Source organism: Lactuca sativa, chromosome 5 (genome assembly GCF_002870075.4).
Source record: "Lactuca sativa cultivar Salinas chromosome 5, Lsat_Salinas_v11, whole genome shotgun sequence".
Classification (NCBI taxonomy): Eukaryota; Viridiplantae; Streptophyta; class Magnoliopsida; order Asterales; family Asteraceae; genus Lactuca; species Lactuca sativa.
In genome coordinates, this window is record NC_056627.2 from 150682430 (window position 1) to 150694201 (window position 11772).

The 11772-nt window shown below is 34.8% G+C and overlaps 1 long non-coding RNA gene across 5 annotated transcripts; it reads right to left on the reverse strand.

The window, feature by feature from the left end:
- Nucleotides 1-752: 752 nt before the first annotated feature.
- LOC111882332 (uncharacterized) lies at nucleotides 753-5628 on the reverse strand. 5 transcript variants are annotated; one of them, XR_006192442.2, is made up of 9 exons: nucleotides 5380-5628; nucleotides 4514-5287; nucleotides 3695-4449; nucleotides 3494-3566; nucleotides 2620-2672; nucleotides 2326-2442; nucleotides 1411-1551; nucleotides 1266-1291; nucleotides 753-984 (listed from the first exon to the last, which is right to left on the reverse strand). It is a non-coding gene; the product is annotated as an uncharacterized LOC111882332 (long non-coding RNA). The 5 variants fall into 5 exon arrangements; XR_006192441.2 differs by having other exon boundaries at nucleotides 3695-4454; XR_002847135.3 differs by having other exon boundaries at nucleotides 3695-3782; nucleotides 4160-5287; nucleotides 5380-5616.
- Between the last annotated feature and the right edge of the window lie 6144 nt (nucleotides 5629-11772).

The window sequence follows — 11772 nt, forward strand, 5'->3', positions numbered from 1 at the left end:
ACTTAAACCTTTTAGTGGCACTTTTCGTTTCTGTCACTATAGTTTTTTAAGCTTTTAGTGGCACTTTTTTGTTTGTCACAATAGAATAAAAGTTTTTTTGTGACATATATTTTTTGCCATTTAATGCTCGTTTGATTCAAGAAGTCATACTAGTTTTAGTTACACATTTTAAGATTTTAGTGGCACTTTTTTATTTTCCATAATACAAAATATAGTTGGAAATTTTGCACTGGTAATAATTTAGGCTACTTATATCTACATAAGTTTCATCTATAATATAAACTAAAATAATTAATTAAATTGTAGCACATTAAAAATAATATAAATTACATTGCATCAAACAAAACAAATAACATTTTCTTTTTCATTCCATTCCTTCCTAGATTCATAACAAACAAATACTACCTACTTACAATAAATATTTGAAGGCATTCCAACATCTTCATCATCATTATTCTCTAATATCCCTCATCTAGTTTACATTCAAGAAAAAGTTTATATAAAAAAAGGAAACAAAAGTTAAAACATACTTTTTCTGTAATCTTTTTATGCCACACGAATAGACTTGTACAAGTAATAATTTCATCAAAATTACTATAAATTGCTAATTTTCCCTTTTCATAAACAAGAAACAATAAACAATAAAATAAAATATATTTTTTGACTTTTTATTTCAAATGGAATGAACCATTCCATTTCTTTTGCAATCCCCTACTATCCACCTTGTAATATAAACTAATATGTTTGGATAGTTGACTACAAATGTTTTTTAGATCAATTAGAAACATGAGTATTGTTTAAGATGTAACAGCTTTACATTCTTATTAGGGCCTAATGTTTGGTAGAATAGAAGAGGAGAAAATAATAGCAAGCGAAAGATAACGGAACAATAACTTATGTAAAAGAATTAATAAAACTATTTTCATATTTTCTGATATTTACATGTCAGAAGCTTCTTTGTGGCATAGTTGTCCATTTGTACCTCTGCCCTAAGAAAACACATTAGCTCTTTTAGTAATAGCAAGTGTATGCCTCCATCCACAAGAAATCTGAACTACTTTATGTGAATAAATAAAATAGGTGAAAATTTGTTACTCATGATATAATAAGTGTTTTTAATCTCCTAGAGATTAAAGAAAGAAACATCACATGAAAATGATGTGCCATCAAATCCAAACAATGGCTATCACCACAACCAACTTTCTTTATAAGCAACTATTGTAATGCTTTTATTAGCCGAGGAATTAAGAAATCGGTGGACTTACCATGGCCTAGTCTTCCAAAATCACCCCTGACACCAATAAGGACAAAAAGGAGTTAAAAACTTTTAACAAAACTATTCTTCCAAACACAATTTTACTACCAATAATTGTTAAAATGAAGCAATAGATAAGAATTAAGGGAACATACGATCCCCAGCTGTATACATTCAGACTTGACTCTGAAAATGTAGTAGTATGATAAGCTCCACAAGTAGGTGATAGTATTTCTTGCCCATCCAAAGCACTTAATTGGGTAGGTGATAGCCTATCTCCAACATCCCCATGATACCTTTACATTTTCAGTTACATATAAAACAAATTATCCATAATGACACTCAAGTTTTGCCTATGTTTATATCATATAAACCGATGACTATTCTCTTTGAAGCATAAAGACAAACACCTACTATGCATTTTCTAGAGAATGAGTAAATATGACTCATAACTTGTTGCTTCTAACCATCTTAATATAAACCCCATTGATCATTAACACATGCATATTAATATACATAAAAAGATAAAGTGTCTCAATGTACCATAAAAAATATTTAAAAGAAAGGACACATATGTACCATGAAATTTAACTTATATCATAATTCATTCAACAGTTTTTCAGTTCAAATTTGTCAATTCTTATTAAAAGGATTCAATAATAACATGTTTGAAGTAAACTAGTAGTTATATGTAACCAACAATGTTGTTGTATGCAAACAGTTTTCGAACAATATTAAAATATTAAAATAATGATGCAAATCGAAAAATTATTTAACTTTTATTGCTGGATTCGATTTGATTTCCTACCAATACTCATTATGATTTTTAATCCTACACTAACATGACATATGGATAACGTTGAAGTCAACTTAAAAAAAACATATTTTAAAAGCAATTGTGTAAGATTAATAACCCAATGTTTAGTAGTTAAAAGAGTTTTATAATTAAACTTTCTAATGGTGTAAGACAAAATATCGTATAGATGTATAAATCTAAATTTATCGCTATATTTAATCAAATAAATAAAACAATTATTTTCTTGTCAAGAAAAGAATTAAGTTGGGGTTACCTAAACAAGAACCGATACCAATGACATGGAAGATTCAGAAAGGTATGGTTGATTTGATAGCTTGGACGTTGGGTTAGTAGAATATGTTAAAGGAAAAGATAAAAGAACCTTCAAAACCTGCAAAATAAGTCCAAGGGTAAAAATTTCATATCCATCCTTAATTCATAACACAACCTGAGTATCGCATCCCAACAATTTAAACATATGTTGCATCTTGAACTTGTCAAAATGTCATGGTTTTTACAACTTTAAACACAAATTTCCTACAACAAAATATAATTTAGGTATCCTTACGTTTAATTATCCACAATGATGTAAGTAAATCGCGAATTTCACTTTTCAGAAACCTGCAAACAGAAATAAGTAAGCTTTGATATATTTGTAATGAAGATCAACCAAATATACATGCAACCTGTTATTATGAAAAAAGAGTTTTCTACAGTCTATTGAGATTAACAATAGAAAATGAAAAGCAATAGATATTAAGAAACAAAGCTCAGTAACATGAAGAAATAAGTTGTGTTAGCACGATAACATAGTACATTATTGTATTAATATATTATTCATTACCAAAAAAAGTAGTCATCTACACCATCAACTAGTAATTTGAGAAAATAAGATACACTTCAGAATGGCTAAGATAGTCTAACATGATCAGAAGAGAGAAAAATAATATCTCATATGAGGACAATTGCTTCTGAAAAATAAAGGGATATAGTTACAAAATGGACCTGCATTACATTCCTTGGATATCGACCTTGCATTTTACTCTAGAAGAGTTGCACAAATTAGGGAATTTCCTACATTACCACATCCTAGAACCGAGGACAAATTTGAGTGAATGAGAAGCAAACATCAGCTTCTAAATTCAAGACTTTCAGTAAAATTCTACAACTCTATAATAAAGATAGAAATAGTTGAAATTGAGTGAAAATGTCTTTGTAAAACATATATGTAATGCGAATAACAGAAAAGTCTAACCTATGGACTTAACAAAAGGGATATAGAAATGCGAGTTTTGAAGAACGAATTACCCTAATTGATCTAACAAAAATTTCGCAATTAGTTACTACTCCTCAAATCAGACATACAAACCTACCATTAGAATCCGCATCATGTGATTTTGAAACTAATTAAACTAAATACCTAGTTGAAACACGATATGTACCTTGATCAAACATGTCGGAGCATAGCAGAGCAGTCGGAGCAGGGATGCCGATGGAGATAAAAATAACATAGGTCTACGATAGGTGAAGATCAGTGATGGATTGTCATTAATACTTGATACGTGAAGATTGGGGAGGATTTTCATTTAAAACGTATGCCACTAAATTTCATTTTGTTTGTAGTCAAGTTAGGAGCTTTTTACCTCTATTAAACCAGAAATGGAGCTTAACTTATGGATCTACTCTTCTCCTTTAGGTCCTTGCTCTTTCTTCAATGGTCCTCTTCTTTAACTTCACAAAGAACACACAAAAATGGCTCAAAAACACTCAAGAGTAGATTAGGGTTTAGGGTGATGGAGGCTGCAAATGAGGCCAACATTTGGAGGTTAAGGTGTTTAAATAGGGTGCAAAACCCTGAAATTAGGGTTTCACTCTGGCAGCCCTACTCGCCAAGTTGAGACTCTCAACTCGTCGAGTAGTATTCAAGTCCCGTGTCAAATTCTATTCCTACTCGATGAGTTTGTGACTTCCAACTCATCGAGTCCCTTTAAAAATGAATAAATTGATTTAAAATACATACTAGGAATCGGGTGTTACACAAATAGTCGATGAACCCGTATGTGTGAACCAAAGTTTCTTACCGTTGTCATAAACAACTTGATTGTTACCTGATATGATGTCGATTAATTAAGTGAGTCACAGGTTGGAGTCATGTGATATGTCGCTCCCGAATCAACATGCCAATCGGGAGTGTTGGTAGTAACATGACATTGTGTATGGAAGGCCTTTGCTAAGTTCTCATCCAAAGAGGGAGCTTGAGTAGCATAGGTATGAAATTGCGGACAAGAAGACACATAATGACCATTAGTTCTGCACAATTAGGAATGAGTGTGGTCTTTAACCTTGACCTCATCCCCTGCCACGAGAGTTGGACCCTCGATAATTGAAGGAACTACCCCTACCCTAAGCAAAATTAGTGTGAGTATTCTGAGCCTGAAAAGTAGCAGGAGGAGAAGGGGTACCGTGAAGAGACTATAAGAACAACTCGTGACTTTCTGCTTGTACAGCTAAATTGCGAAACAAAGGGGCAGGGTTGGTAGCCCTTATTGCCGTGGAGAAAGTTTCATAAGAAGGACCCAAACCACAAAGAAATCAATACAACTTATCAATTTCAACAACCGGGTGACCAATTGCGGAGAGTTGGTCACATATTGCCTTGAATCGACGACAATAATCAGAAACATAAGATGTACCTTTCGTGAGTTGTCGAAGGGAGTCACGCAGAGAATGCACGTGTTCAATAGAGGCATTACTGTAAGAAGCTTCAAGAGGGAGCCAGATGTTGCGAGCGGTGGTGAGACCAAGAACTTCAACTGCAGCTTTTTCTGTCAGAGAAGATTGCAAGAGAATAATAGCTCGTTGATCAGCTTCAGCACATACTAGATAGTCTGGATTGGGAAGAGATTTTTCTTCAACAGTAATGGTGGTCGATGGAGCAGGAGAAGAACCATCGAGATGCCCTAATAGCTTCTGATAAGTAAAGATGGGAAGAAGATGATTCCGCCATAACAAGTAATTACTGGAGGAAAGCTTGATTGTCATCAGGTGCAATGGAGAAAGGGTTATCTTGAGAAGAAGAAGAGGAGACTGTCATGGTGAGATCCCAGGAAGAAGAAAGAGACGAATAGATTTAGAAAGGGGAAAACGGATGAATAGCTGATACCATATGACAAGTGATAAAATCAACTTTATGAGGAGAGAATCGATTATATATAATGGATTTACAACAAATGCCCCTACAAATAAGAAGATAAATAGAGGTACAAATAAATACAATAAGATAATTATACAATAATAATATCCATTAATACCAACACACTCAGTATACCACTATCATCAATGTCGAGGCAAGTGTTGATACGTGGTATACACCTGGACGCCATTGGTATGCCAGAAAGCTCAAACTCATCCAATAAACAGTTGTCTTTAGAATTCGCCCTCTCACCCTGATATACTTGGACTTGCTCTAAATCTTTTAGAATTGTTCAAAGAAAATGATAAAACTGCCATTGACAGTAACATTCTTGCATTATATGGACATTTTTCTTGGATTACATGTTCTTTTCTTGAATGGGTGACTCAGCAGCAAGATATAAATATCTGAGCAACTAGACACGTGAAGAGAGATAATGTGAGTGACTATCAACATGAGTGTTACCTAGCACACTTCTTTTTACTTCACATTCACACACACCACCGTTTTTGAATAAAGAACCCATGCCAAGCTTCTTTTTCTTATAACTTCCAATCACATGTCGATATGCACCATGCATCATACAACAAGTGAGAGCCTTTGTTTAATCCACAGGTCAGTGAACTAAAGGTCAGCCAGTGAGAAGTTAATTCCTGTCAGTGTGAAAATGAATACACATATTCTATAGAAAAATCATGTTTAACAACCTTTGAAAAAGCAGACATTCGAAGAAGGCTGGATGATATATGCAAAAGAAAGACGTTGAAAACCTAAACTTGAGGATGAAGCTGACTTTTAAATATGAACATTGAAGTCAGCGTGAGAGATAATCAGCTCAAAAGTGTTGACTTTCTATCCCCAAGACTTATAGTATAATTACCAAAATGCCCTCGACTTGCTTCCTAATGCATGAAATGAAGAGAAACATAGTGCACTTTTTGTTTCATTGCTTTTTGACTAATGATCCATGGAATTCTCGTCTTTTCTTAGCATCAGACCCTCATGCATCAGCATTTGTTAGTCCTCCTGTTGACAGCGATTTCACAACATGCATTTATCATCATTATGTGGGACCCAAGGAACATATGATGACAATGATTTTACAGATTCTTTTACAGAAGACATGGCAGAGAAAACAGGGCAAAGGAGACTTGATCTTTGAGATCATGCATTTGAGTATCAGCGTGAATATCATCAGCGTGGGAACATCATCAGCGTGAAATATCATCTTTCTTTTTTGCGGTTCATGTCATGCATTTATTTGATGGAAATAAGCAACTAACCTTTTCTTCATGAATTAACATACACACATTGACTTTTTCTCGAGACACAAAACTGACAGATGCATGTCTCAACAACAAAAAATATACTTAGAATACCAGCATGAGAGTCATAACAGAGAGCACATCCTGTATGGTCCAAGAAGGGACGCGTGGGGCTGACGTGGACCCCCCTGGAGGCGCGTGCACACCGCCCCACGGGTGGGTGGTTTACGTGTGATGTGAGGCGGAAGACGGATGAAGACGGAGACTTTGATCGGTTAATTCAATTTTGGACCATTGGGCTTTAATGTTTCGACCGTTTGTGAATTAAAAAAAAAGTATTTTTATTATTTTTTCAAATTCTCTCTATATATGCATTCATTTTACACATAATTCCCACTAAAACATACTCATATTATTTTAAAACAAACACACACATTCAACCAAAAAATGGATAACATTCCAGGTTTCAATTTCTTCGTCATCCGATGATAACGATACTGATGAGTATTTGATTTTGTATACGCTATTATCCGCGGCACGAGATATGGTACGTGAGAGGGGCGAAAGTTCAAACGTCGAGAAGAAGCATAGAAAATGGATCAACCGGGATCGAGAGGCGGCACATGAACTTTTGACACACTATTATTTTGCTGTTGATAGTTTATATGATTTATCGAAATTCGAAGAACGTTTTCGTACCGGTAGAAATTTATTTTTACGTATAGCTAGAGATTTGGCATATAATTATGAAATTTTCCAATTACGAAGCGATGCCAGAGGTAAACACGGTTTTACTACAATACAAAAATGTATGACCGCTCTTAGACAATTGGCATATGACATCGCCGCAGATGTATCAGATGAGTATCTAAAAATGTTTGAAAGGACGGGTCATGAGTGTACATATCTATTTTCTGAGTATGTTATAGAGCTTTACCGTGACATATATTTGCGACACCTGACTAAAAGTGATATCGAACAGTTGTATGTCGTGCATCAAGCTAAACATGGTTTTTGAGGGATGCTTGGTAGCATTGATTATACACATTGGGAGTGGGAAAATTGTCCCAACGCGTGGCGTGGTCAGTTCACGCGAGGTGATCATGGGGTGCCGACTGTTATATTGGAGGCAGTTGTTTCAAAGGACATATGATTTTGGCATGCATTTTTTGGTATGGTGGGGTCAAACAATGAGCTGAATGTGCTCCAAGCATCTCCGATATTTAACGATATTTTACAGGGTACAACCCATAAATGCCATACGTTGTCAATGGAAATGAATATAAGTATGGGTATTGCATAGGTGATGAGATATATCCAGAATACGCTACATTTGTCAAGTCATACACATTTCCGGTTGACGATAAATGAAAAATGTTCAATTTAGCACAAGAATTAGCAAGGAAGGATGTAGAACGGGCGTTTGGAGTCCTCAAACAAAAGTGACACATAATCAAACATCCGACACGAACATGGGACAAGGAGAAATTGACGACCGTGTTTATTGCATGTGTTATTTTACATAACATGATAATAGAAGAAGATGATAGGGCTATTTGTTCACATACCACGAACAATATACTTAATCCATGTGCAGTAATAGAAGTTGACAGCCCGACATACTTCTAAAGGGTTTTGGAAATATAAAATCGTAAAACACATCACAATCTACAACATGATTTGACCTAATACATATCGGAAAAACAATTCCAATGGCAAAATGACGTTGAAGACGAGGAGGATGACGCCGGTGACGACGAAGAGGATGAGGACGCTGATGACCAATCGGATGATGCCGTCAACGACGAAGATTAGAATTTTTCTATGTTTTTTTTATGTTTTTTAATTTTTATTTTATTTCGACAATGTAATGTTTAATTTTAGTAATTTAATTTTTAAATTTCTATGTGTTTAATTTATGAAATATGGTTTTATTTTTTTATGTTTTCAAAAAATTAATTTATGTCATAAGTTATGTTTTTTTATTTAATATAATGTTTAAAAAAATAAAAAAATAAAAACAAAGAATTTATGGAGTGGTAACCATTTCCGATGTTTAGTGGATTGGTGGTGAAGCTAACGAGACATAGATGTGACAACACTTTTTTGGTGGGTTGGGTGTGACCACTCCCCCCACAGCCTAAGCAGATGAAGCTGAATCTCCCTTTGAAAAAAAAAGATGCCACCAATAGCTCTGTGACACGTCAATTAGAGACCAATGATCACATGTGTACACTAGCATTAGTTTCTTTACTTTGACCTATATATGACTGAAATAACCCTGATAATCCAGTATATGGCAAACTTTTGGTTACCGAAAATCTGCTAAAATCATAAAGACAGAAATGCCCATGCTTTGTCTTTTAGCCATGCATTCTCACGAAATATGCTTTTATCTTCAACCCATCTTGTTTTGAGATTAACAAACAAGTTCGACAAACTACCCTATGTCTTACATACACTGGATCACATCTGATTGAGACAACACTTTGATCACTCATATTTTCTAGCTTTAGGAACTTGACAGCCGTTCAGAAAATGTATAGATCATTCTCTTTAGTCTTTTCTCACAGAAATACCACACACATTTCTATGGATTTTTGAACAAACATCTTGACACCACATTCAACTTTTTTATGAGAGACCCTGAGAATTACCTCTTACTACTGAAAAGTAGGATCTATCATGATAGAGACACAATTAGATAAAAAGTCAGTCAAGGAAAGATATGAGCATGTAGACCATAGGCTTTAACCATATGAAATTTTACTCAACTGATCTGAAAGAACTGAGTTTATTAAAGTTGGCGACAATTCGAGAATTTGTCTCCCATGCATTGATTTCACGAAAATGCCATTGCTTAGTCAATGCTTCGTGAAGCCTTCGTTTATTTTACACATAAAAATACAAGACCATGTAGTCTTTGTAGCCCACGTGTTCAACCAAATGTACACCAAACATTCAGTTTAATTTCCCACATTATGAGAACATTGCTTTAACTTTTGCCATTGTAGAATAGCAAAATTCAAAGCACAAAAAGTAACACTAAAAAAAATCAAATAAAAGATATTAAAAAAACTTTTCACAAACAATTATACAAAGAATCTTACTTTTGCTCTTTTGCAGGATATTTGGTTGGAAAACACTTACCTGGTGGTATATAAACACTCTTACCGAATAAATCTTCAAGAGACCCATTATAGTTCTTCTGAAGATTTCAGATCTGAAAGAAGGACATTTGCTTCTAGATTGCTGAATCTTTTTCCCTTTCTCATATTAAAATATTTCGAATAAGATAAAGAGATATTGGCTTCAGATGTCTGAATTCTTTTTTTTTCTTCTTTTTCTTCATCTGATTTTCAAGATTCTGAAGAAAAGCTTGAACTTCTAAATCTTGAATGTATCAGAAAACCCGCTCGGATAACAATTGAAGGTTTGTATCGATCGGATACATTCAAGTATAAATAGTAAAAAAATAAGCGAAGAACAAAAGAACAAGATAAAAACAAAGATACTTTCACCAAAAAAGGGGTTGTTCTCACCAAGAGAACGGGTCACACAGCCATAGACGGCACCAAGTCGTACAAAAGATACAAATTAGGGTTTTACCCTAATGTTGATTATATACTAACTATTCTAGAGAATCCTTTCAATTAAGGGATTGTATCTAATCTAAATATAAACTAATCTACGTAATCGTTTGAACCTAGTCACCAAGATCACTGATCAGATATCTATTCTATATATACCATTTATAACTTCCTAATATACAAAAGATATCTTCCTAATATATAAAGATCACCAAGATCATAGACTTCACGCTATCGTTGAAAAGATCTGCTATCGTTGAAAAGATCTGGTGCTAGCGTTGGTGTTGGTGCTAGCGGTGGTGGTCAGCGTGTAGAGTGTTTGACTCATCAGATCATAAGGTGTGACCTTACGCTCGCTTTTCTATTTTTCTTCATTTTTGTTTGTTTTCTTCATGTCTTAGAGATTGCACCATAGGTAGAAGCTAGAAATGAATACTTAATGATCATTGACAGTGTGTCAAGATCTATTAAAAAGGTGAGTACTGACTCAAGAATGGGTGTTACCAAAAAAAACCGTGATTCCAAAAATGTGAATTGAGGGAGCTATCTCAAAGTTCATCAATGTAAGGGGTGATGAATAAAATGTAACTAACTATCTACTCTAGACCCTTAGAAAATTTCCTAGCCTAAAAAGGTGGTGATAATTTAACTAGGTAAGGCTCGGGCGAGACTTAGGAGTACTAAGGGGTTTTTCCCCCAAAACCGAGATGTGATTCTTCAAATCTTCAAAATAACTCACCGGGATAATCTTTGCCTGCACGCATCATCCTAAGTAACCACTTCCATCCACACCTAGCCCCAATCAAGCTACTTGCATTTGAACCCCACACAAGCTGTCCAAAAAGTGGTCTTTTTAGGTTCAAAATGTGCCCCACTTGTCAATCACAAGGAATTTCATAATAAAACCCCGGACCAATCTATGATTTAATACTTATGACCCTATTCCATAGTGCCCAAGAGATGAGAGTAAATAGATAACAAAAATGCATGCATGCTGATGTCCTAATTAAATTTCATGCTAAATTAAAAGAAGAAAAGAAGAAAATAAAATCTTTTTGGAATTTAAAAAAAAAATATGAATGCAATTTAGCTAAAGACTAATATGCTATGCAACAAAACTAAAAATGCATGAAAAAAGTAAAAAGAAAAGGGAATACCCCACCCTAAGCTTAAGAATACGCATTGTCCACAATGCTTAAGGTAAGGGCAAAAATGACCTAAATCGGATGATTGGGAAGTTTCCATGACGGTAGTGGAAATCCCATATGAACTGGATTTAATGGGAAGTGGAGGCTCCGCTCTATTCCAACTTGTTGACCTGAGTTCCAACACTCTGAATGGTGCATGTATTTTCTTGAGTCAGAGTATCTATGATATTTATAGTGGAGAACATTGTGGCAAACTAGTCAAATAAGATGAAATATGTTGGAATCTCGTGTCTCCCCTGCTGTTGTGGCTGGAATTGTTGTTGGGAAATTTGATGTGGATGATCCTAGAAGCGGTCCTACTGATACATAGGCGATTGCATCTATGGTTAGTGGTCGAATGGTCTTCAACCTCGGCTATCTCATGATCATCTTCTTCCTCTTGCTCTTCATCCTCTTTGCCCTCAGAGTCGGGTAGTACACCTGTAGTACACCTGCTGGAGTCAACTGTTCTGGCGGAATCCATGT